Source organism: Dysidea avara, chromosome 8 (assembly GCF_963678975.1).
Source record: "Dysidea avara chromosome 8, odDysAvar1.4, whole genome shotgun sequence".
Lineage (NCBI taxonomy): Eukaryota > Metazoa > Porifera > Demospongiae > Dictyoceratida > Dysideidae > Dysidea > Dysidea avara.
This window is the reverse complement of record NC_089279.1, coordinates 26968435-26992178: the sequence shown is the minus strand read 5'-3', so window position 1 is coordinate 26992178 and position 23744 is coordinate 26968435. Positions and strand designations below refer to the sequence as shown.

Below are 23744 nucleotides of genomic sequence, written 5' to 3'. Positions count from 1 at the left end.
GTGAGTACGTGTTGCATTATTTGTGTGTGTGTGTGTGTTCTTAGATGTCACATACAGTGTTTTTTATTGTCAGTGTTGATGTTGGAGACACATGGACTTAAAAAAGTCCAAGAACATTCAAGATCTACCTTGACAACTGTGCCCTATAGTTTGGTACAACACACACTTGATGATGTCACAGATGTATGGTGAACTGTACAATGAGTCAGCCACAAGATTTTCTCTAGCTGAACACATAATAAAGGTGAAAGCAAAATAAATGTACAATTTTTGTGAGAGAGATCCTTATCATCCTACGTATACACATGCATGCATGGTGCTTTGAGTGTACGGTCACTGTATGTACATTTCCAAATTAAGGCAAAAAGTTTGAGCCCTGAAAAAAAAAAACATTTCATTTTGCGTTTCTATGTCTGCAACAATTTGTTTGTCTATGCTAACATATTAAAAATTAAAAGCTCGTCACACACACACATGCACGCACACACACACACCACACATCATGCATGCACGCGCACGTACACACAGCTGTCCACATGTAGTCATATGAGGTTCTAGGCTCAAATTCCTTGAGAAATCATCCAGTGTGAAAAATAGACTATGTTATAGTTTAACAATTACAACACCACTAGAACACATCAGCATATCAGTTATGTAATTGTAAACCTACTGACACATTTCTTGGTTGCAACAGCCATTGAGAAGTGGTCTAGTTTTTGTGACAACATTTTGCTGCTTTCAGTTGGCGTATTATTTTGACCGTTGATTGTAATACTCATGCTTGATCATCAGATGTGATTTGCTGTAGCACCCCATTCACTCTGATAATACTGTGGATTAATAGTTGCACTAAATTGTAACCATGATGCTGAGGGCAGCGTCCCTACTAGCACAAAACAGCTTCTGTTGGGAGATGTAGCCAAATAAACAGGTCTACTGAGATATTTCTAGAGGAGTACAACTGACACAATTGATAGAATTTGTCACTTACAGATAGAAAAATAGTTTCATTTTCCGAGTAACTTACTGTATTCAATTAAATTAGTGCCAATTTACATATATGTGTTTAAGATTGTTGTCTCTGCATTGGCAAACCACTTCTTTTCCCTCCCTTTTGTGAGAAGTAGGTTCGTTTATTTGTCAAAACATCTCAGCTACAAAGGTACAACCACTAAACATACAGGGCTGAACTGTCCTCATAACATTTTAGCTGCATGCACACACATTGCCGAGGAGTAACAAAAAAAAATTTACAAAATCTGATTTAAAGATACTCATATTGAACATCTCATCACGGAAGTTAAGACTCCCTTAAAATTAATCATTAAATTAAAAAATGTATATGTGCAATTTCAGTTGGATTATTGCATCAAGTTTTTTCCTTTGAGGTCTTTATATCTATATTGCTTTTACTATGTACTGAACATGAAGGCAGTTGTTGTAGTAGTGATGTTGTGTTCTATACTTGTGTACAAGGGAAAAAAGTCTGATATAATTTATAGGTACACTGAAGTACACAAAAAAAAATTGAAATTGCACAGTAGGGATATGACGCTTCTTATTGTTTTACTGTGCACTACTCCAGCTTGTTTCAGTACTTTTATCGATGAACTATGGTCCTTACTCCAGTTGAAAATTCCATATTTTTGTGTACTTGTTTGTCAACTTTTTTTGTATATAAAATAAATTATTATGACTGGTGAACCCACGCAAACCGCATCAAAACGGGTTGTTGAATATAGCTGACAACGAAGCGTAATAGATACTTCACTTTTCAGATGATAATTGGTAGCTGGGGCATGTGGCGCCATTTCTTTCTTTAGTTACACAGCATTATGAATCAAGAAATGTTCGAAAAGTACCTCTGCAATCAAAGTAGCTACTATGAAAAATATGGGACATTTCTGTTACAAAGGGAAGCCATTATGCGCTGCCACCAAATTGACGCCTTTAGCTGTCAGCAAAGATGAATGGGACACAAAGAATGCATTGTACATACTGCGGTATGCCAAAAGGCACGTGTCTGGCTGGAGGGACGTCAAACAGTGAAAAAATCAAGCCCATAGCCTTAGCCATTGTTGAGTTACACTTGTCTGAAGGCATCAGTCAGTCAGATACAGTCACTAGAAAATTCTGTTTAATATATATATTTTAAAAAATTCATAGCAACTTGTTAAAAGTGTTTCAGGTCTTGTTTGGTCTTATCATACTGCTTCATAGTTGTCAGGGAAAAGTGAGGCTGGTTAAAACCTTTGTGGTCCCTACTACAGTACTATTGTACTGTATACACCCAACTTTCATCTTAGCAACCTAGTGCTTTTCTGTCTTTATTGTAATAAGTTGTGACTAGGTGTGTGTCTGTGGTTCAATTTGTTGACAGCTGTCAAGTTGCCATGCCACATCCCATAGTTGACATCTAATAGGACACCACACTATAAAGGAATTTCAATGACTATATTCTATGTTTAGACTAAAAACATCATCTGTTGCTGATTCAATGTATTAAACATGCCTGCAAACATGTCTGAGGAGGCAAAATTATGATAGGCCCTGCTAGCCACATTACTAACAATTTACTGTGTAATGAATTATTATCTCTAGATGTGCTTAGCCTTCTAGTGACTAATTTTTAGCTTGAAGTAATTAGTCCAACAAATTTGTAGTGTTGCACCGATATCCAAATTAGCCGATTATTCCGATAACCGATATTAAGCAACAGAATTAGCCGATACCGATAACCGATCCGATATACACTAATAACACTGACACTCATCCTCATCATTATTAAATGGCTCATATTAGTGACATAACCATTGATATACAGCTCATTCTAGGCTAAAATGTAAAGTTAGATGTATACCACAAGTAAAAGTTACTCATGGTAAACAGGTTTTAAGTACATTTTACTACTGCTATACAGTTGAGACAAGTGGCTGGCACTACATAGAAACCTAAAAACCTCAGTTTACTGTTGGGCATGGCCTAAACCCTGACAGTTTATTATGGGCATGGCTTGTAGTCACCGCTAAACCATTAACACATAACTTGATTAAAATGCCAAATAACTTATGTCTAGCCTCCCCCACATCATTATACTACACAGCGCAGTGGAGATTAACATCGGCCTTGATTTAATCAAAACCGATTAATCGGCTAGTAGCCAATATCGGCCCGATACCGATTATTGAACCGATTATCGGTGCAACACTACAAATTTGTGCAATGCTGTACACAACTCAGGTAAATTCGAATTTCACAAATTTGAGTAATAAGTTAATCATTAGATTATCTGGGCAGATTTATGTCTTTAAGTTGTGTACAAGTTATGGTCAAGGAATAATATTTGTATTTGTTTACACTGAATAATTGATTAGACTGCATGGTTTCTCCAATTAAACTGCATATATGTGATCATGTTTCACCTTGCGTGAGTGTATGTGTGTCTGTATGTGTGTCTGTCTGTCCAAAACTCATTTGTCCATTGACTGGGCATATGACAACTAGGCATGGCAGCACAGAAACTATCCGATACCTTATAGTATTGTAGCACTAATTTATTACCTGTACTTTTCAGGACTTATAACAGTTCACTAGCTACATTATACAAGTGCAGATTTTCCAATCCAGCTTTTAGATATGACCTACCTATCATGTGATGTGGTGTAGTTTGTGCCCACCTATCTGACCTGATCCTTTGACCTGGTAGAGTTGTGATATGGTCATGTGACCCCAAGGGTAACAAAAGAATTAATTTGGCATTGAAAATGAAATGTGATAACCTTCTTGAAAAAACCACAGACAACACTAAGAACTATCTTCTAAACTATTCAAAGCATTTCATATGTGTACAAGAAGGAAATTCCCCCTTTCAATATGCAGTCTCTGGTAATAGTAAGAAAATTGATGCACCATTGTAGTGTCCATGATGATAGAGAGGTGTCCTGATTTCAGGACTCTAAATGTATGTAGTACTAACACAAATAGTCCTGATTATGAAGGTCAGAGGCTGAGATTCTACTGTACACATATGAACACATAATATATGTCAGATGTCAGTGTATAGCATTTTATTACTGTAATATATGCATGTGTCCTGATAAAGGTTAAAGTACTGCCAGGGTTGGCATAAATTACCGCCACCATTTGATAAAATGACATTATGTGCTTGCAATTTATCACTTACCTGACTAGCAGATGAAATGACTGGATGTGTGTGTGTTCCGGTTCGGGTTCCACGACCTCTCTCCATTGAGACCTGGACAGCCCTCCTGCTGGCTACAAGGATTTGCCTGCACAAGGCTCAAGTGCCTGAGTGACGCACCAGCATCCCAGTGCTGGGCTTTGCTGGGCAGCAATAGTTGTGTTTCGCATGGCTGCCATAGGTGTGTGTGTGTACATGTGTCGGTGTGTGTGTCTGTCTGTCTGTCTGAGTCATGCTACGGATTTAGCATATGTTAGACCTCTGGCTGGCCACAGTCTAAAGTAATCTGATGAGCTAAAACACATGTCAGAATAAACACTAGATTTTCAGTACAAAGTTGATGCTAGTTTACGTTCTGTAGTACAGCTATGCATAACTTGTGGAGGAATTATCAGCTTATTACAGTATGTAATTAAAAAATTTCCCCTTTTAGAATTTTGCGTTTGCATTGACTAGCTATAAACAAGCCCAATAATTAATCTGCTTTGTATTTTAAATTTGCTGCTTTATATGGACTATGCATGCCTTCAGTGCCAATGCATACAACATAACTGAAAGTGTGTGTGTATTATTTTCCCTGTGGTCCTGTATATGTGATCAATGTAATTTGGAAAAAAAGCACTCATCAATAGATTGTGAGATATGCAAATTTAAACCTATCAATCCAGTATAGCTTGGAAAGGCCATAAGCTACAAGTTTGAAATTTTAACCATGAACAGTCATCCGTAGTGTTTAACTCACTTTAGTCCATTGCAAGCTAACTACTGATATAACTTTTTGGCTATATCTGTAACACAATGACTATCAGTGGTGGTAGTGGGTGAACAATTACTACAGTATATATCACCAGAAAATGGCCAAGCAGGTCATATGAAGTCTTCAGCCTCAATGTTGGGCTCAAGACCACCTGCTATGACATTGTACAACTGGGTGGCAGCTGAGCATTGTCAAGGTCTTCTATGTGACATTTCGTACAAGCAGCCATTAAAAGCCAGCAAGCTGAAACTGTAAGTTGCAGAATTACTAACTTGAATAGATTCTGCTTATATGCATATTTTTGTTGTAAACACAAAGCAGATGCCCACTTACAAAAGGACCTCCTGATTTGTCAACAAATTAAAAGCAGTGCAAATGTACATGCAGTTGTTTGTCATGGACATTACTCTGTTTTCCAAACTTCTAAATCAAGACACCTCCTTATGAAAGCACAAAATGATTACATGTATATTTTCTTTACCAGTTTCATGTGTATAGTAACGTTTACTTCTCTATTTAGGCATTGTATTGAATTATGGCTGTGATGCAATATGGTGGTGTCATAAATTTAATCATCCCCATGGCATAAGTATTTAGTGAAACCAAATGAGTGGGCTAAGTTGTAGACTGAAAGTTGTTTATAGAGATGCAGTCAACAGCTCTCCTTTTTCAATATGAAAACTATCTAGGCAAGGGGTGGTAACCTGTTAGTCTCATCTAAATGTGTGAGTATGTTATTAGAAAACATTGTGATAAAGGCTCTGAGCTTAGTATCCCTTTAGTACTAAGAAAACAAGAAGTTTTTTGGTTTTTTGGTCGTCCATATTTTGCAAGTGAACTCATCCCTTTCTCATATGTACAAACGTTAATTATGAATTCCTCTTGTAATTTACTAATACTTTTTAAAACAACACCTTGTAATGTGTAATGGGCACACTTCCAATATCCAGGACACTTGTCTGATTTCAAACAAAGATGGGCTTCAATGGGCATGGTTTGGACATATTAATCTTATAAAGACTTTGTGACTAAGAACCTGTTAACGTTGACACTTCAAAAATGAGGAAAGACCTGTCTAATTCCTAAGAATAAAATCTGGACACCTTAACAATTAGTCCTAGGATATGTAGTTTTGATTGGTCTCAGGGTGCTTGCTCATATCACACAGATTCCAGTTTAAAGAACTGTTGTTAAACACATTATATAATTTTGAATACAAGTGGCAACTTCTAGAATGGGCAAGTACACAGTATTTTTATTTATATATTAACAAGACTAATATTTGCAGTGCATGTGTAGGAGCAAATTCCTTTTAAAAATAACATCCTGTATGTGCTTTATAACTATCATGTTTGCAGACTGTGAAGTCCAAAAGTCATCATTTGGCTACCCTATTCAGCAGATGATCGCAAGCAAAGACAGTTGACAATATTAAATATAGCTATTAACCAAACACACCAGATGTCTATTTGTTGTAACTGTATAAATTATTAAGTATCATTAAAATTAGTTATCATTAAAATTAATTAACTGTATAAAATACATGTCATATATGTTAAGAATTTCATGATTTTATGAAAATGTGCATGTATTGTGCCACTATACTATGTAGTTGCCAAACAGTTCTAGTATAGTCAGTTCATGTTCAACTGAACCCCACCAAATACAGTGATATCAAAGAGGTGAACATGTGTTCATTCCCATTACCGACTCACATGTGTCTTTGAGGGTAAAGAATGTAAGTCAGCTGACTAGGACAAAGTACATAATACAGAGTATGTGGTCAGGCACACACTGTACATTTTGACATTTGGTTTGGTCACATACACTGTCAGTCACTACACTTTGAATGTATTTCGCAGACTGGACTCATGGACTGAGCTGGAAACAATGATCCATCTCTTGCAACACTGGAGACACCACTATCAAGCTACATTGCTGGTACTGCTCTTCTTTACACTAGTGCCTGCACTAATTAATTAGAATACATCTACGATACACATGTACTAGCAGACTAGCAGTGGCTATTGTTGTAGCGTAGATGTTTTCCTGTGTTGATTTAGCACAAAGAGATGAGCCAATAACTATTTTCGGCAGGTAGCTAGCTATAGGGAGCACCATAGGCGGATATGACATTGTCAAGGGGGGCAAGAAGTTTTAGCACTCTACAGTGTTTATTCCACTATGAAGATATATATAAGAATGGAATTCTAGTACACAAGTTATATTCATTTGCATAACTTCATTCAGCATATAGCTGGATGAATGATGGACATATATATCACAGTGTTTAAGACTGTAGATGGAGAAATTTTAAAAAATTAGACCTAGGTTTGAATTTCAGAGCATTTTTGATAGCACTTAGCTAACAAAATGTATGCTTTGCAATGCATACAAAGATTGGTTATAGCCTAGCTGAGATAAACCTACTTGATGGTAAAGTGTATACCAAATCAAAACAAGGAGTAGCTAGCATGTGTAAAAATTGTAAATTGATGACATTAGAATTGCGACTGTTCTATTAGAGTAGTGACTGCTCTATTAGAGCATCTCGATCTTTGCACAAAAATTCTAATTTATTTGCCCCACTTTCTTTACAGTGTACAGTTTAGCTATAATTGACATTTATAACTGTTGTTTCTAGCTATTTGCCCGTTGGCTTTCTATACTTCTGAATACAGTGTGAATGCATAATTCTAGTTTCTTGTATCAATATAGTACTGTAGGTCCAAGGGGGGCAAGAAAAGGGCCGGGGGGGGGGGGGGGGGGCACAGGCCCCCCCTCAGATCCGCCCATGGGTGGCACCGCTGGCCGGAGGTGATGAAACTGAAAATAAATTGGCTCATCTCTACAGCCCTAACACTAGTGCTAAGTACTGAAGCAACAAAGGAAAACATCTACGCTACAACTATAACCTCTATCACGCTTTATCACTGCTACAAGGGGGTGACACCATAGTACGTAGTATATAATATCTATGGTGACACATAGGCACTCACTGTAGGTAGAACTGGCTATGGGTAAACACCTAGGCTCTGCCTTCTGTGTACACCCTCCAGTGCCTAACTGGTAAAGTACATAATAACAATAACAACTGCGACCGCGTTCAAAGTCTTGACCAGGTTAAATTTCGCCTTGACCTTTGACTTCGGCGATTTTCGAGTCTTGACCTATGACTTCAGCGTCTCTTTCAGAATGTATCACCTGTAACTGCTGCTAGTACACGTGTATCGTGAGTGTATTCTAATTAATTAATGCACGCGCTCATCAGTTGTAAGGAAGAGCAGTACCAGCAGTTGTAGCTCGATAGTACTGTTGCAAGAGATGGATAATGCCTGGATTATTGTTTAAAATCTGTTTCCAGCTCAATACATTACGCCTGGGTAAGTTTGGCAATAGTCTCTATAGTCAGACTAATTAAGTCAGTTAGCATTTTAGCTGAGCCATTGTTACTAAAAAATGAAAATCAATCTTGTTGGCAGTTCCAGCATCTGGTAGAGTAGGGACCTGTGAAATAATATGATTTATAAACTACTTGTATACGCTAATTACACTTTACCTCTAAATGCTAATCAACCCTGCTATTATAAAACGGTGTGGTTTTCTTTTTATATACACAGGGGCGTAGAAATCCCCCCACTTTTACAGGGCGTAGAAATCCCCCCACTTTTACAGGGCGTAGAAATCCCCCCACTTTTACAAGTAGAGGGGAAGTGCCCCCGCACTTTTTCCAATACCCAGTTGCTAAAGTAAAGCAACTGTTCAGTGTAGTCATTAGCCAACTTACTTTGCCTTGATTTACTAGAATTTGTGTAATGTACAAGAATGGAATACTGCAGCATGAATCAGTGAGTGCACGAGATCGAGATACTCTGATAGAGCAGTCACCTAACTGCTAAAATAGAACATTCAGAAGAATCAGTTCTGCTATGCAATTATTTCAATCTGTCTCCATTAATTTACACATTATATCTATACGTAATCTAGGACACGAGTTTGTCTGAAATGCCTTCATTTACTGCTACAGTATCTTAATGACAGTCATTGCTATAATAATATTGCACATGTACTACTCTCAGATTCAATCTCAAAATTTTCCTGTAGGGGCATGCCCCCAGACCTCTTCACATGCTGATGTGCTTCACACAAAGGTAGAGTTAATGATTTTGAAACGTGCTATAATTTAGAACCATCCCACATGACTCCCCCACACACACACACACACACTTTTGAGTACTGTTTTCTGCCCCTGATTTGTACATTTTGTACTTCAGCCCTTCTTATCATTGTGGTTTAGTTTTTTTTTGTTTTTTTAATCTACAGTCAAACCAACTCTATTGAGGTAATTGTCAAACCAAGCTTTTTATTGCAATGAATAAAGTGGTTGACGTAACCGTGTCAGAGGTTTAAAAATGGATGGATTAAGTCAAGTTGGGACCAAAAACTTTGTTAGTATATGACAAAGATGACATTGGTCCTAACTAGAAGGTTTTCTCTATTGATCGAGTCCTTCATTCATAGTTTGTTATTTGTAATAGATGAACTCAAACACTGGTAGCTAGCTATAGAAATGTGTTTATGATCTATGCTGCCAAGATTTGCGCCTGCAATTCTCATCGACACGGGCAATTAGGAATCTTATAGTAACCATTTTTAGTATAGAATTTGTTTATACGAAAGTCTCATTTTATTGTGTAGGCTACAGTTACTAATTACTCTTTACCTTGTAATGTAACACTAGTAATCAAGTGAAGCATATCCCTCAATCCACACTGTAACCTGATAAACTACATTAGACAAGTACACATGATCCTTGTTAATTGGTTGACTATGTCATGACTCAAGTTGAACCCTCTACAAATCCATGTACGATCTTAAAATATTATTTACATGTATCCCCCATACTATGATTACAACAACAGATACCATCTTGGTACAAGGTTGTAGTTTATCACTGCAACAGATGGTGGTGCCTTGTGAATGATTTCTGACATAATTTGTGAAGTAAAGAAACTGAATAGATATTAAGTTTAAAATCAGCTGGATTGAAGGACTGCATCAAGCTGCGTATGTGAAACTGACAATAGCACTTCTCTCTATACTATATAAAGTCATAGCAGGTCTCCCTACAGTTTGTACATTGCTCTTTTAGATGCTCTCGCTATTTGGAATAATATCATTGGTTGTCTGATGTTAGTCCAGTTGAACCGTTCACAAGGAAACTTGTCCTCCTATGTGTTAACTTCCTGGAGGAAGTACATGCCCCTTCATCTTGAACCTGTGAGTTAGAAATAACTTGTATAACAGGCCACACGGATGGCAAACTGTTTTTGTACATTGTAGAGGTAAACTGTAAAACAATACAAAGGTTTTCTATTGAATCCTTTATTTGAAACTTTTCAAGTGCAGTGAAACCCCATCTAAATGCTGTAGAATATACTGTTTAGAGAATAGCATGATTAGTACGTATAGCATGAGTAGTACGTACTTTATGAAGCGTGATTGGCTAGAAATTTCATACTGCATGCAGTGCTTTGTTTGTTGTCTGTGTTAGTCTATGTAATGTTTCTGTAAAGTGCACACTTGTGTGTAAATTATCATACAACCATGTATATTAATGTTTGTGCACGTGTATGTCCATGTCTTCTGTGTGTGACGTCTGTGCGTACATACATGCATGCATACGTGTGTGTGTATCTGTGCCTGTGTGACCAACTGTTTAATAGTCATTAATGTTCAGTCCTAACACTGTTTGCATATTATATGCATTACCTTAAGTTGAAGCTGAATGTTATGAGATCGTTGCAAGATAAAATGCATTACCTACACTAATGGAGGTCAGAGAGTGCATCAGATCTGGAAAGCCCATGATCCTGTGTTTGTAAATAAGGTGGATTGGCATTGTGTCAAGTTTTGTAATAGCTGCAACTTCTAATGATTGTTAAAAGGTTGTCAGCTCTAGAATTGTGTACAATAAATATACTCTGTTCATACTTTAATGCTGTAGGATGAGCAGGGATGTTATTTAGTGTGCATGCATTCTCACTTATTGTTTTCCACAATAGCAGAAGGATAATATTAAGAGAGTTTTTGATTTGTAATCTCATTGACATTTCATCCTTTATGAATATATTTGGTGACACTTCTAAAGGCTGCAGACCCTGGTGATACAGAGGCCATACTAAAGGAGTACAATGGCAACCTGACAACCTACATCATTGTTGCTAGGGGTTAGAGGGTTATAAATGTTGTTGCTGCCAGTACGTGGGAACTATTATGTACACTAAGTGGGATAATTGTTGGCCCACTTCTTAATCATCAGTGTTAAAGTTACATCTATTTTCCTTGCACAGTATTTTAATTTTTTGGAGGTAATTTTGATTTGCACAGATCTCTTGTGTTTAATATGTTTTTCAGAACTCTGCATGGGCATAGCAGCATGACTGGCTTTAAATCTTTATAACACTCACAATAACTGGATGGTCAAACACTAGTGGCTTATATCAGGTACATATGGTTGTGTTTATACACATGCGTGATTATGTGTACACTTTTCTTATGGTACAGTTTATTCATAATGTATGTGTTCAACCTATACTGTATGCAAAACGACAAACAATCTGATGGTAGTACTTAAAAAAGGAACTAGATCTGTGATGTCCAGTGCTTTCAGAAAGTTCTAGACTATATAGCTACCCTCCACATTAATCTTATTTATCTATACAGTACATGCCATACTGGTTTTGGTGACAGACAGGCTGGTATGTGGGAGATTGTTTGTCAGTCACTATGGCCGTGTTAGCACAGATGGTTTGTGATCTGTGTTTGCTGTTAAGGGCATTGTAATGACTCTAGTTCACTTGTCATTTGCCACCTTTGCACTGTATGGTATGTAGGTATTGTGGTGTGTATAATTGAGTACGTATGTTGGTTGTAGAATATACAGCCGTGTGTACAGTGTAGACACCTCAGGACTAATGGACACAATTGGTCAGTTAGTTAATTGAAATTATATACCATCGCTACTGTATAATACTTACCATAATGGATTGAAACATTAGTAAACCATTGGATAACATTGGGGAAAAAATTCTGAAATGGATGCAAAATGTGTGGGCTTTTGTCCATACTGATATTGTAGGTAATGGAAGCCTATACTTTTTAAACCTGCCTCACTGAGTAATGAATGACATTTGTGCAAACTGTGCAGGTTTTGGCAGAGATGGTTACATACATTTTTGTTGATTTAATTAAATAAATTGGTTTGTGGTTTAAATTAGTCAAATTAATTGAGTGTTAAATGCCATCAATTTCTTCTATATGATAAAGTATTGAAAAAATATGTGTTGTGTGTTTGTTGGCACCAGAATCTTCCAGGAATTTGTTGTGCAATGACATTCAAGCTACCTACTTGCTAATAACCATATCAGTAATCTGGCTGGTCACACACACACATGCGCGCACACGTACGCATGCGCACACAGCTGCTCATGTGTGGACGTAATATAGATTGAACTGAGGTTCTAGGTTCAAACCCTTGAGAAATGAAAAATAGACTCTGAATGTATCAGTGTATTAGTTATGCAAAACCCACTTACACATTTCTTGGCATTTAGAAGTAATCTGATTTTGTCACAACATTTTTCTGTTCTTAGTTGTCACATTATCTTGACCATTGATTGTAATGCATGCTTGATCATCAGATGTGATTTTTTGTATCACCCCATTTACTCATATAATAATGTAGACTAATAGTTTACTAATTTGTAGCCATGATAGGGGAATGCATGTCCCTGCTAGCACAATATGGCTTCTGTTGGGAGATTTAGCCAAATGAGTAGGTCTAGATATGTCTAGAAGAGCACAACATATTTGATAGAATTTGAAATTACAGGTAGAAAAGTAGTTTCATTCTTATTCAATTAAATTAGCACCAACAATTAACATTATTTGTTTAAGATTCTTGTCTCTGCATTGGCAAACCACTACTTTTCCCTTCCTTTTTGTGAAAAGTAGGTACATTTGATTTGCTGAGCTACAGCCACTAAACACTACAGGGGTCCTTGTGACATTTTAGCTGCATGTACACACACTGTCAATGGGTTGCAAAACAAAATCATCTGCAAAACTGCTCAAACTTGAAGTTGATTCTTTGTTGGAAATTTCCGTGAAATCCCTTTGTTGGAAGTTTCTGTAAGATTAATCATAAAATTTAAAATCTGTATGTGCAATTTCAGTTGGATTATTGCATCAAGCTTTTTCCTTCCTAGTCTATGATGAGTGAGGTCTTTAATCTAAATTCAAATTTTGTAGTAGTGACATGGTGTTCTTTAAGCCTTCTCACAGGTCCCTAGTGGGATAGCATTCACAGAATAGAATACTTGTGTACAAGAATGTACAATTTATTGGTATAGTAAAAAGACTCCATCTCAGCAATCCTGGGTGGTCTGTTGCCATGTAATGCTTCTCTGTCTTTATCATTACAAGTTGTGACTATAGGTGTGTTTCTGTAAGGTGTTGTAGTTCAATTTGTTGACAGTTTTATTTTACTGCCAAGTTGCTTTAAATTTGGTGGGTCTGGCCGATGAGGCTATACAGTGTAAGAATGGGTAGCGGATAACTATGCCTCGTATTGTGTTTATGGTGTTGAGCTACTAGAAGATAAAAGACAGAATCGGTGTTCCAAACTGAGAGCATGTGCTAAAGTAATTAGTCCAACAATTTGTGGTGGTTATGTCACTTATGCCACTTATGCCTATGAGCAATGTTGTACACATAAACTGAGTAATAGTTTAATCATTAGATTATCTGGTCAGATTTATGTCTTTAGTTGTGTACACAAGGTACAGTCAATAATGTTTGTATCTGTTTACATTGAATACTCAATTAGACTAGTTTCTCCAATTAAACCACATGTATGTGATCATGTTTCACCTTGCCTATATTCCTCTGTGTGTGTGTGTGTGCGTGCGTGCGTGCTGCGTGCGTGCGTGTGTGTGTGCGTGCGTGCGTTTGTGTGTGGAACCAAATGGATATTAGTTTATTTATTAAGGCTTGAAAAGGTAGAGAAAGGAGAAAAAATCCATGACTGGACCTAGGCAGCCTTGAACCTGCAGCCATCCGATATCTGGCATGGTCATATGATCGCTAAGTTGTGATATGGTCGTGTGACCCCAAGGTCAACAAAACAATTAATTTGACAGTGAAAATCAAATGTGATAACCTACACCTACCAGGACAGTGACACCTGCTCTTATAAGGTTACAAGCAAAGGTTACCTTGTAACTAAGGTCACTTATGTACACAAACCATTGTATTGGTGGCTTATTTCAAGGTGACCTTAGTTACAAGGTAACCTTTGCTTGTAACCTTATAAGAGCAGGTGTCACTGTCCTGGTAGGTGTAGGTTATCACATTTGATTTTCACTGTCAAATTAATTGTTTTGTTGACCTTGGTGTCACACGACCATATCACAACTTAGCGATCATATGACCATGCCAGATATCGGATGGCTGCAGGTTCAAGGCTGCCTAGGTCCAGTCATGGATTTTTTCTCCTTTCTCCACCTTTTCAAGCCTTAATAAATAAACTAATATCCATTTGGTTGAAATAAGCCACCAATACAATGGCTTGTGTACATAAGAAACTTGTGAATTTGATGAATCAAAATCTTAACAAAATTTGGTAGGCAAGCTATATAGTCAAACAAGTTGATGTTGTGCTACTTAAAAACCAGGCACCCACCCAGTTAAAATAGCTACTATCCCCAAAAATTGATTTTGTTGTTGTGAGGTTTTATGTATTATTAACTGCATACAGCACAACACTGTAATTCCATGTATTTCACAATTCATTAATTATTTGTAATTACCACTTTATTATTGCTAAGGAACCATATCTCAAACGACACTCAGAACTATCTTAACTACCCAGCAAAAATGATCCTGCAAGTTCCTGCAAGAAATGACCGGATTCTCTTGCAAGAGGAATCTCCTGCAAGAGCCTTGCAAGATCACTATTCAAAGCCTTTTGTCTGCTCTTAATTTTCGTATGTTTACAAGAGGGAAATGCCTCCTTTCAATACGAAGGTCTATGCAGTTTCAGTTTCTGGTAATCTGCAATCAAGACCTGAGTTGTCATTTTTTGTTCATTACAGCCTATTAGGAAAGTTATTCACACTGTATTCAGAAACTTTCACCTGTATTTTGAATTGGCACAACTCAGAGCCTGTAAGTTTACTTCAACCCTAGAGTGCTGCTTTTACCATAAAACTTTTTTGCTCATGTGAGCAGAAGTATGCACACCTGATTTTCTCAAACAATTACAGAAACCAGACCCTCCTTGTATTAAAAAGTGCCCGTATTAAAATGCAGACTTTATAATTAGCCACATATACATACAGTAGAAGGATTGCATGGTTTAGCCTAGCTGTTGGCCTGACCACTTTCATGTGTGCTTCACTGGGTCCTCTTTTAAAACTTTCAATGCAGTGCTGTACATGGGTAGTTCTATGACATTGCTTTTTGGGACTCCTGCTTGTGAAGCACTACTAGCAAATGTGAAACAGCAATCTGATGAGGTGTGTGTGTGTGTAATTTACTCATGCTGTAATGTGGACACCTGCAGACATATTTGGTCAAGGTCCCAAAGTATCCCCTTGATAGTCAGGACACTTTGATTTGTTGCACAGAACCCATAATTATTACACCATAGATACTATAGCATCTATTACACAGGCTCCACTGTATAGACTTGTCCTATAGTATGAAGAACGGACGCACCATTGTACAGTGTCCTTAATAGAGAATTGTCTTAATTTCAGGACTCTAAATGTGTGTAATGCTAACACTAATGGTCCTAACTATGAAGGCGCCTGCTCTGAGGAATCCCACTGTACACTCATGAAAATGTAATCTAATCAAAAACAGCCAAGCTGTAAAAAAAGGTGCGGCCCCCAAAAAGGCCATGGTGAAAAAAGATGTGAAATCCAAGGTGGCGGCCAAGAAATGGCTGTGATGGTAGGTTAATGGTTACATTTTAATAACAACAATTCAGTTGAATTTGGTGCCAAGACCAAGCGGCACAAAATTCACCTGAATTGTCGTTATTAAAATGTAACCATTAACCTACCATCACAGCCATTTCTTGGCCGCCACCTTGGATTTCACATCTTTTTTCACCATGGCCTTTTTGGGGGCCGCACCTTTTTTTACAGCTTGGCTGTTTTTGATTAGATATCACTTCTTTTTGTATTTGTATACTGCAAAGCCGGCCTATGGCTGGCTTTGGGGCTTTTTTAACCCATGTGTTTTTTTTCTTTACTACAGGAAGAAGAAAAGAACTTAAAGAAGAATTTTAGTACTTCAATTATTTTTGATTTTATTAGTAATTATACAAATTATATACATATATTTATTACATGCCCATTATTCCCCACAGGATATTTTTTTGCAGCTGATCTCTCTACTGGGTGACTTGAAATGTAGCTGAACTATATACAGGATGGTTTCTTTGTAGCTGAACTCTCTACAACGTAACCTCTTCTAGCTGGTCTCTCTACAGGGTATTTTGTTTCTAGCTGAACTCTCTACAGGTGATTTGTTTGCAGCTAAACTCTCTACATGGTGGTTTCCTTGTTGCTGAACTCTCTACAGGGTGTTTTGCTTGTAGCTGAACTCTCTACAGGGTGATTTGTTTCTAGCTTATCTCTCTACAGGTTGATTTGTGTGTAACTGATCTCTCTACAAGCTGATTTGTTTGTAGCTGAATTCTCTGCAAAGTGTTTTGTTTGTAGCTGACCTCTCTTCAGGGTGATTTGTTCCTAGCTGATCTCTCTACAGGGTGATTTTTTTGTAGCTGACCTCTCTTCTGGGTGATTTGTTTCTAGCTGATCTCTCTACAGGGTGATTTTTTGTAGCTGACCTCTCTTCAGGGTGATTTGTTTCTACCTGATTGCTCTGCAGGTTGATTTGCTTGTAGATGAACTCTCTACAGGGTAACTTGTTTGTAGCTGAACTCTCTACAAGTTGATTTGTGTGTAGCTGATCTCTCTGCAGGTTGATTTGTTTGTAGCCGATCTCTCTACAGAGCAATTTGTTTGTAGCTGATCTCTCTGCAAAATGTTTTGTTTGTAGTTGATCTCTCTACAAGGTGATTTTTTGTAGCTGACCTCTCTTCAGGGTGATTTGTTTCTAGCTGATATCTCTACAGGGTGATTTTTTGTAGCTGACCTCTCTTCAGGGTGATTTGTTTCTAGCTGATCGCTCTACAGGTTGGTTTGTTTGTAGCTGAACTCTCTACACGGTGATTTGCTTGTAGCTGAACTCCTTACATTGTGTCTAGTTTCTAGCTGATCTCTCTACAGGGTGATTTGTTTGTAGCTGATCTCTCTACAAGTTGAATTGTGTGTAGCTGATCTCTCTGCAGGTTGATTTGTTTGTAGCTGATCTCTCTACAAGGTAATTTGTTTGTAGCTGAACTGTCTAAAAGGTGATTTGTTTGTAGCTGATCTCTCTGCAAGTTGATTTGTTTTAGCTGAACTCTCTACAGGGTGATTTATCTGTAGCTGAACTCCTTACATTGTGTGTAGTTTCTAGCTGATCTCTCTACAGGGTGATTTGTTTGTAGCTGATCTCTCTACAAGTTGAATTGTGTGTAGCTGATCTCTCTGCAGGTTGATTTGTTTGTAGCCGATCTCTCTACAAGGTAATTTGTTTGTAACTGAACTGTCTATAAGGTGATTTGTTTGTAGCTGATCTCTCTGCAGGTTGATTTGTTTGTAGCTGATCTCTCTACAGGGTGATTTGTTTCTAGCTGATCTCTCTACAGGGTGATTTGTTTCTAGCTTATCTCTCTACAGGTAGATTTGTGTTGATTTGTTCATTGCTGATCACTCTAAAGGTTGATTTGTTGCAGCTGAACACCCTGCAAAGTGTTTTGTTTGTAGCTGATCACTCTAAAGGGTAATTTGTTTGTAGCTGAACTCTCTCCACAGTGACTTGTGTGTAGCTGAATTCTGTGTAACTGAATTCTCTAGAGAGTGACTTAATTGTAGCTTAATTCTCTACACAGTGCATGACTTGTTTATAGCTGAACTTTCTTCAGTGTGACTCGTAATGTTCTGAATCTCTATAGTGATATATTTGCTTAACTCTCCACATGGTGACTGTCTTCTTGCTGAACTGTCTATAAGATTAACTGTTTGCAGCTGAACTCCCTACAGAATAACTTGTGATGTAATAAAATTCTATAATGGAATAAATAAATTAGCTGAATGCTCTATTAGGGTGACTGTTCTATTAGAGTATCTCGATCTCGCATTTGCTACACGAAGTTGGCTTTCGAATCATGACTCAGTGGTTTGTAATCCGATTCTTCTGTACTACTGCAAGGACTTTCTATGAAGATTATTCCAGCTATACACCGATTTTCAGCTCATTGCTCTAAGCGGTTTGCCTAGTAGGCGTGAAAACTAATACTTTTTTATTCATAAAAATCGATCGCGTAATTGTGACACAGGTTGGGTTTTGTGTCATATCTCCGTGGTCTTTATCTCGATTCCTTTCAAACCACCAAAAGGCACTCCTACGATGGTTACTCCATCTACATAGCAATTTTCAACTCATTCCATGAAGCGGTTTACCCTGTAGGCGTGACAACAAATCGATCTTGTTTTACGCGAATAATCGGTCATAACTCCTGAACCATTCATCGAATTTGTACCAAATTTGATGCTAGGATTCGCCGTTGGACTCCCTTTCTGTGTGCCAAGTTTCAAGGCGATCGGAGTACGCGTTTGCTTGTTATCGCAATTTTTGCAAGTGTGCGAAAAGACGAAGAAGAAGAAGAATAAGAAGAAAAAAAAAACGAAGAAAAAAAAACCAAACTTTGGCAGCTCGTATCTCGGAAATGGCTTGAGCGATTTCCTTCAAATTTGGAATGTAGACTCCCTTGGCTGGCGGGCAACTGTGTAGCAAATTTGGTTCCAATCAGATAAGTGATCACCGAGATACAAAGGTGTGAAAATGACGTTTTCGTTCTTCCTGTCAATATACTCACGGGTGTGGCGCGCCGGCTTCTTGGGCCGCACGACACACTACCGTGTGTCTTGATATATGTCTCACTCTGTGTATAATATTTTATTACTATATACATGTGACCTGACAAATGTTATGGTTCACCAAAACCTGTGACCTAAATTATACCACCACTATTTGATTTGTGATTGCAATTTATCACTTTCTGACTAGCAGATGAGATTGAAATGACTGGATTGGATGTGTGTGTGTGTGTGTTGCCTGAATCATATTAGTGATTTAGCATTTGTTAGACCACTGGCTGGTAATCTGATGAACTAAAGTACATGTCAGAATATAAACACTGGTTTTCAATACAAAGTTGATTCTTACCGAACTACGTATATATGCACATAACTTGTGGAGGCATGGCAGCTTTTATTTTTTTACAGTATGTGATTTCAAAACCTCCTCTTTTACAAGTTTGTTTCGTATTGCTATAAACAATTAATTTGCTTTGTATATGCTGATTTATGTGGATAGTGTATGCCTTCAGTAACAATGTATAAAAACGTACTGTTAGCTGTCTGTATTATTTTTCCCTGTGGTCTGTCATGCTACAACTGGTCCCCCCAAAATCGGTCCCCCCGAGCAGTTATAGCAATCATACATAGTCCCCGCAGACTACTTGCAATACTGCAACTTCCCCGCCCAGACAATTTATACCAGGGTGCCTTAAACAGCCGACCGTAGTTAGCAAGCTAGTTACTGGTATAATTTTGAGCAACTATTACATGACTATCTATAGCACAAGCACATGATTATCTATAGCACAAGCACATGACTATTGGTAGTGGTAGTGGGTGGGCAATTTGTATGTCACCAGAGAATGACCAAGCAGATCATATGAAGTCTCCAGCCTTACTATCAGGACCACCAGTGCATGAGAAAATGTTATGATGAAAATAACAGGAAGGTTTTCTGTTGATGAAAGATCACAGGACTACAAACCTGCACAGACTTCTTGTGGGTTTGAAGATGCTTAGCAGTATACTTACTATAAGCAGATTTAATATTTTGTTCTCTTGGAAATTTTTGAGTGGCTAGCTACATTATTTTGTGTCATAAGAAACATCAAGATTTAATACTTTATTTACTCTTGATACCACCACAAGGGGACAGTTTAAGTAGCCACCTCTTTTGTGACATATATGTATCACCCAATTTAGTTACCAGGTACTACTGACCTCATTATTAACACCATATATTTCGGCATCAAGATGTTTACACTGTACAGTCGATTGCAGAATTGTTGAAATTTCTCTTCCCGTGCCGTAAACATTCCGTTAGCTGGAAAACTATTTGTAGTGACGCCGGATCAGCCGGATTGAGGAAAGAGATTAGTGTGGTTCAATTGTTGTTGAATCCGTGGCAAGAACAATAAAATTTACTCACAAGGAGCCTTACGGAAACACTCACGGTACGGCATACTTTTTTCAAGAATTCTGCAATCGACTGTACATAAACCTTCCCACTTGCATAGGGTGCTTTTCATGACAGCTTTGCCTAGTTATGTAATTATTAAACACATATATTATGATATCGCTATGCATCACAGCCTTGACAACAGCTAACAGTACACAAAGACACCAAATGAGGAAATTTCCCTATACCCTCATGATATAATGGCACACATATCAGTTCCTGATCAATAATTCTGGTAATAATGCATTGTTGTGTCGTCCTAGTCTACAGTATGGAACTTCTGTGTATGTATTGAAAGTATAATAATCCCCAATAAAATACCCCGTACTCGTCAATTTTGATAGTTCATATTAATGTGTGGTATCTTAAACTGCATGTCTTTGTACCTGTTACCTGTGCATCACAATTTTCTGACTATACATCAAGTGGCTTGGCCACGTGTACATAGCACACAAATGATACATTTAAGTTTTATTATGGTTGTATCTTTCCTGTAGGTAGTTTGATGGTTCCTTGTTGCTATATAACTGGGTGGCAGCTGGGCACAACATCATGTGTTCTCCATGACTTTTATACAAGCAGCCATTAAAAGCTGGCAAGCTGAAACTGACTGCTGAATTACAAGTAACTTGAATAGATTCTACTTATTGAAATGTGCAAATTTTGTTAGCATATAGCAGGCCCCCTCTTTCAGAGGATCTCCTGAATTGTCAACAAATGCTGCAGTTGTTTTCCTAGACATTGACTGTGTTCCAAACTTCTAAATGAATGCATACGTTTGTTTTCTTAACCATAGAAGGTTTCATGTGTGAAGGACATCAAAATACAGCCTCCTCCTAAGAGAGATCATCCTATGGCTAACTTTGTAAACAGTTGTTTTAAAACTTCTAATGGATGTTTTCATGTCGTAGGCTTGTAAGATTTATGACTTATTCCCTTCAACAAGTACTCTTAATTTAATTTATTACTGAGAAATGTCTAAACTATTTTCACTTCTCTGTTGATGCATTGTATTACAATGATATGGCTGTACATGTGATGCAATAATGATGATGGTTCCTCCCTATGACATAAGTGGGTGATTATTAGCATTAATTATTTGTGTGGGTGAGAGTGAAGGAAAATGAGTGGGAAAAGTAGGAGACTAAAGGTTGATTATGGTGGGCGCAACAGATGCAGTCTACAGCACTCCTTTTTCAATATGAAAACTCCTTTGGTCTAAAGCATAAATATTACTGTAAATTTGACTCATTTTAGAGAATCCCTCCAGAGGTCTCTAACTGTTTTATTAAAGAATTAACCTCTTCAGAGGTCTCTTAGGGATTTTAAAGACCTCATTATCTGCCAAAGATCAAAGGATTTTATGCATACCATTTCTAATGTACGTTATTAGAACAATTTTTTACAGTGGAACTTGTTAATGGGGATTTTATTTAAATTGAAGACACTAAGCTTATAGTAGTCAATAAATTTAACTGGGAAATCAACATTTTTGGTCAGTCCCATGGTGTCTGTATTAAGCAAGTTCCGCATTGACATTCATGTGGCAAATGTAACGTGTAATGGGCACACTTCCAATATCCAGTGCACCTGTTAATGGTCCATAAATTTGACTTCAAACAAAGATGGGCTTCAATGAGCTTGGTTTGGCAGATAACCTTACAACCTTACAAAGACTTTGTGACTATCTACAATAGGAACCTGGCCTGTTAAAATGCGTGGACACTTTATATGTGAGGAAATACCTGCATAATTCCTTTGTTTAAAATCTGGACATCTTGTCAACCAATCCTAGGATATAGTTTTAATAAGAGGGCTTTGATTCTCGCCTCTCCTTCATTGACGAATTGTTCAAGTTGTAGTTGCTCAGTCCAATTCTGTCAGTCACTCCTTATGATGTAATCATTTCACCTTTAGCCTCTACATGTGATGGTATGTCAGTACTAAATGGCGTATGGCTTTAGCTATTCATTCAGAGACAGCTAGAATATGGTGCCAGTATTTGTAAGTGAATAAGTGAATGTTATAATTCTTTTAATTCATCAAATCTAAAAGAGCCCTAATCGATGCATTTGTACTCTGCATGAGTAGTACTTTGAATGGTTCATACACAATGTAATGCCTGAGGAACATTTTGCTGGAGAAATTCATTGGCCAAAGGTCCATAATTGAATGGTGAGTTAATTCCAAAAAGTTGTCATGTTGACACTGAGAATTGTAGCACATTCTGCACCACAATCAATCTAGATACCTTCAAAAACATATTAGCTTAGCATATTACACCACCCTGAAACACAATAGCACTGGGATAAGGCTTGGGCCTTCTTTGTGCTGTGCTTCCAAGTTACAGTATTTTGGGTGCTGGCTTATCATAATATTTCAATTTGGGTGAGTGTCTAACTTCAGTGCACACCTGTGTAAAGTGACACCTCAACCTGTTAATAAAACAAGACTTGATCTCATCAATACCAATCAACAGTTTTCTATCAACAGTTATGTGAGTAGAGGTGTTAATTGATCAAAGGTGTACTTTACACAGAGTGTTTGTACAGGCCATATTGGCTTGCTAGCGAGAAATTACTGCATGTGGTCACAACGCTTACACACAGAGAAGCATATATACAGCCCCCAGAACATTTTCAGGTTTATCACTCTAAAAATGTGACTGTTCTATTAGAGTGTAGACTACTCTATTATGGTATCTAGATTTTTTTTGTTACCTCTAATATAATGGGCCTCATGGCCATAGAATTCTTTCAAAGAAATCTTCTGCACATCAAACAAAAAACAATTATATTTTGTTGTGGATCTCACATTGAGAACTTTCTTTCCATCAAGGTGTGTATAGGGTAAAGATTATAGGTTCAGTACATATAGACTGGTATATTCTCTAATAGGATACCATCAGTTGTGATAACTGTAAACCAAACAGATTATCAATATAATTATGTAGCTAATATTTTTTCCTACAGTTTTTAAAATCTTATTTTGGTACTTTTACAAATACCGGTATAACATCTGTCTGCAGCATTAACAAGTAAAATGACAACACACAATAGAGCATTAAATCTACATAGCAACTATCTTGTTATACAAATGTGGCATAGCTAGTTGGAGCACATCGTGGATTAGCGGAAGTACTCAAGGTAATTCATTTTGCTTTATGTAAATCCCTAACATACACCCCTTAGGTGAAAAACTATAGTCTTATATGCTCAATAGAGCATTCTGTCTGCCACAATTAAATGTTATACCTTCATATAAAAGAGTTATTTACTTCTTTAT

At 37.4% G+C, this 23744-nt stretch overlaps 3 long non-coding RNA genes across 4 annotated transcripts; 2 read left to right on the top strand and 1 right to left on the bottom strand.

Annotated features, from left to right (window-relative positions):
- Positions 1–252: 252 nt before the first annotated feature.
- On the top strand, positions 253–6484 carry LOC136262703 (uncharacterized). The gene is made up of 2 exons (XR_010704277.1): positions 253–5209; positions 5479–6484. It is a non-coding gene; the product is annotated as an uncharacterized lncRNA (long non-coding RNA).
- Positions 6464–8632, bottom strand: LOC136262702 (uncharacterized). The gene is made up of 3 exons (XR_010704276.1): positions 8518–8632; positions 7958–8465; positions 6464–6929 (listed from the first exon to the last, which is right to left on the bottom strand). It is a non-coding gene; the product is annotated as an uncharacterized lncRNA (long non-coding RNA).
- LOC136262704 (uncharacterized) lies at positions 8206–21249 on the top strand. 2 transcript variants are annotated; one of them, XR_010704279.1, is made up of 4 exons: positions 8206–8341; positions 11376–11465; positions 11896–11948; positions 20957–21249. It is a non-coding gene; the product is annotated as an uncharacterized lncRNA (long non-coding RNA). The 2 variants fall into 2 exon arrangements; XR_010704278.1 differs by lacking the exon at positions 11896–11948.
- Positions 21250–23744: the final 2495 nt, after the last annotated feature.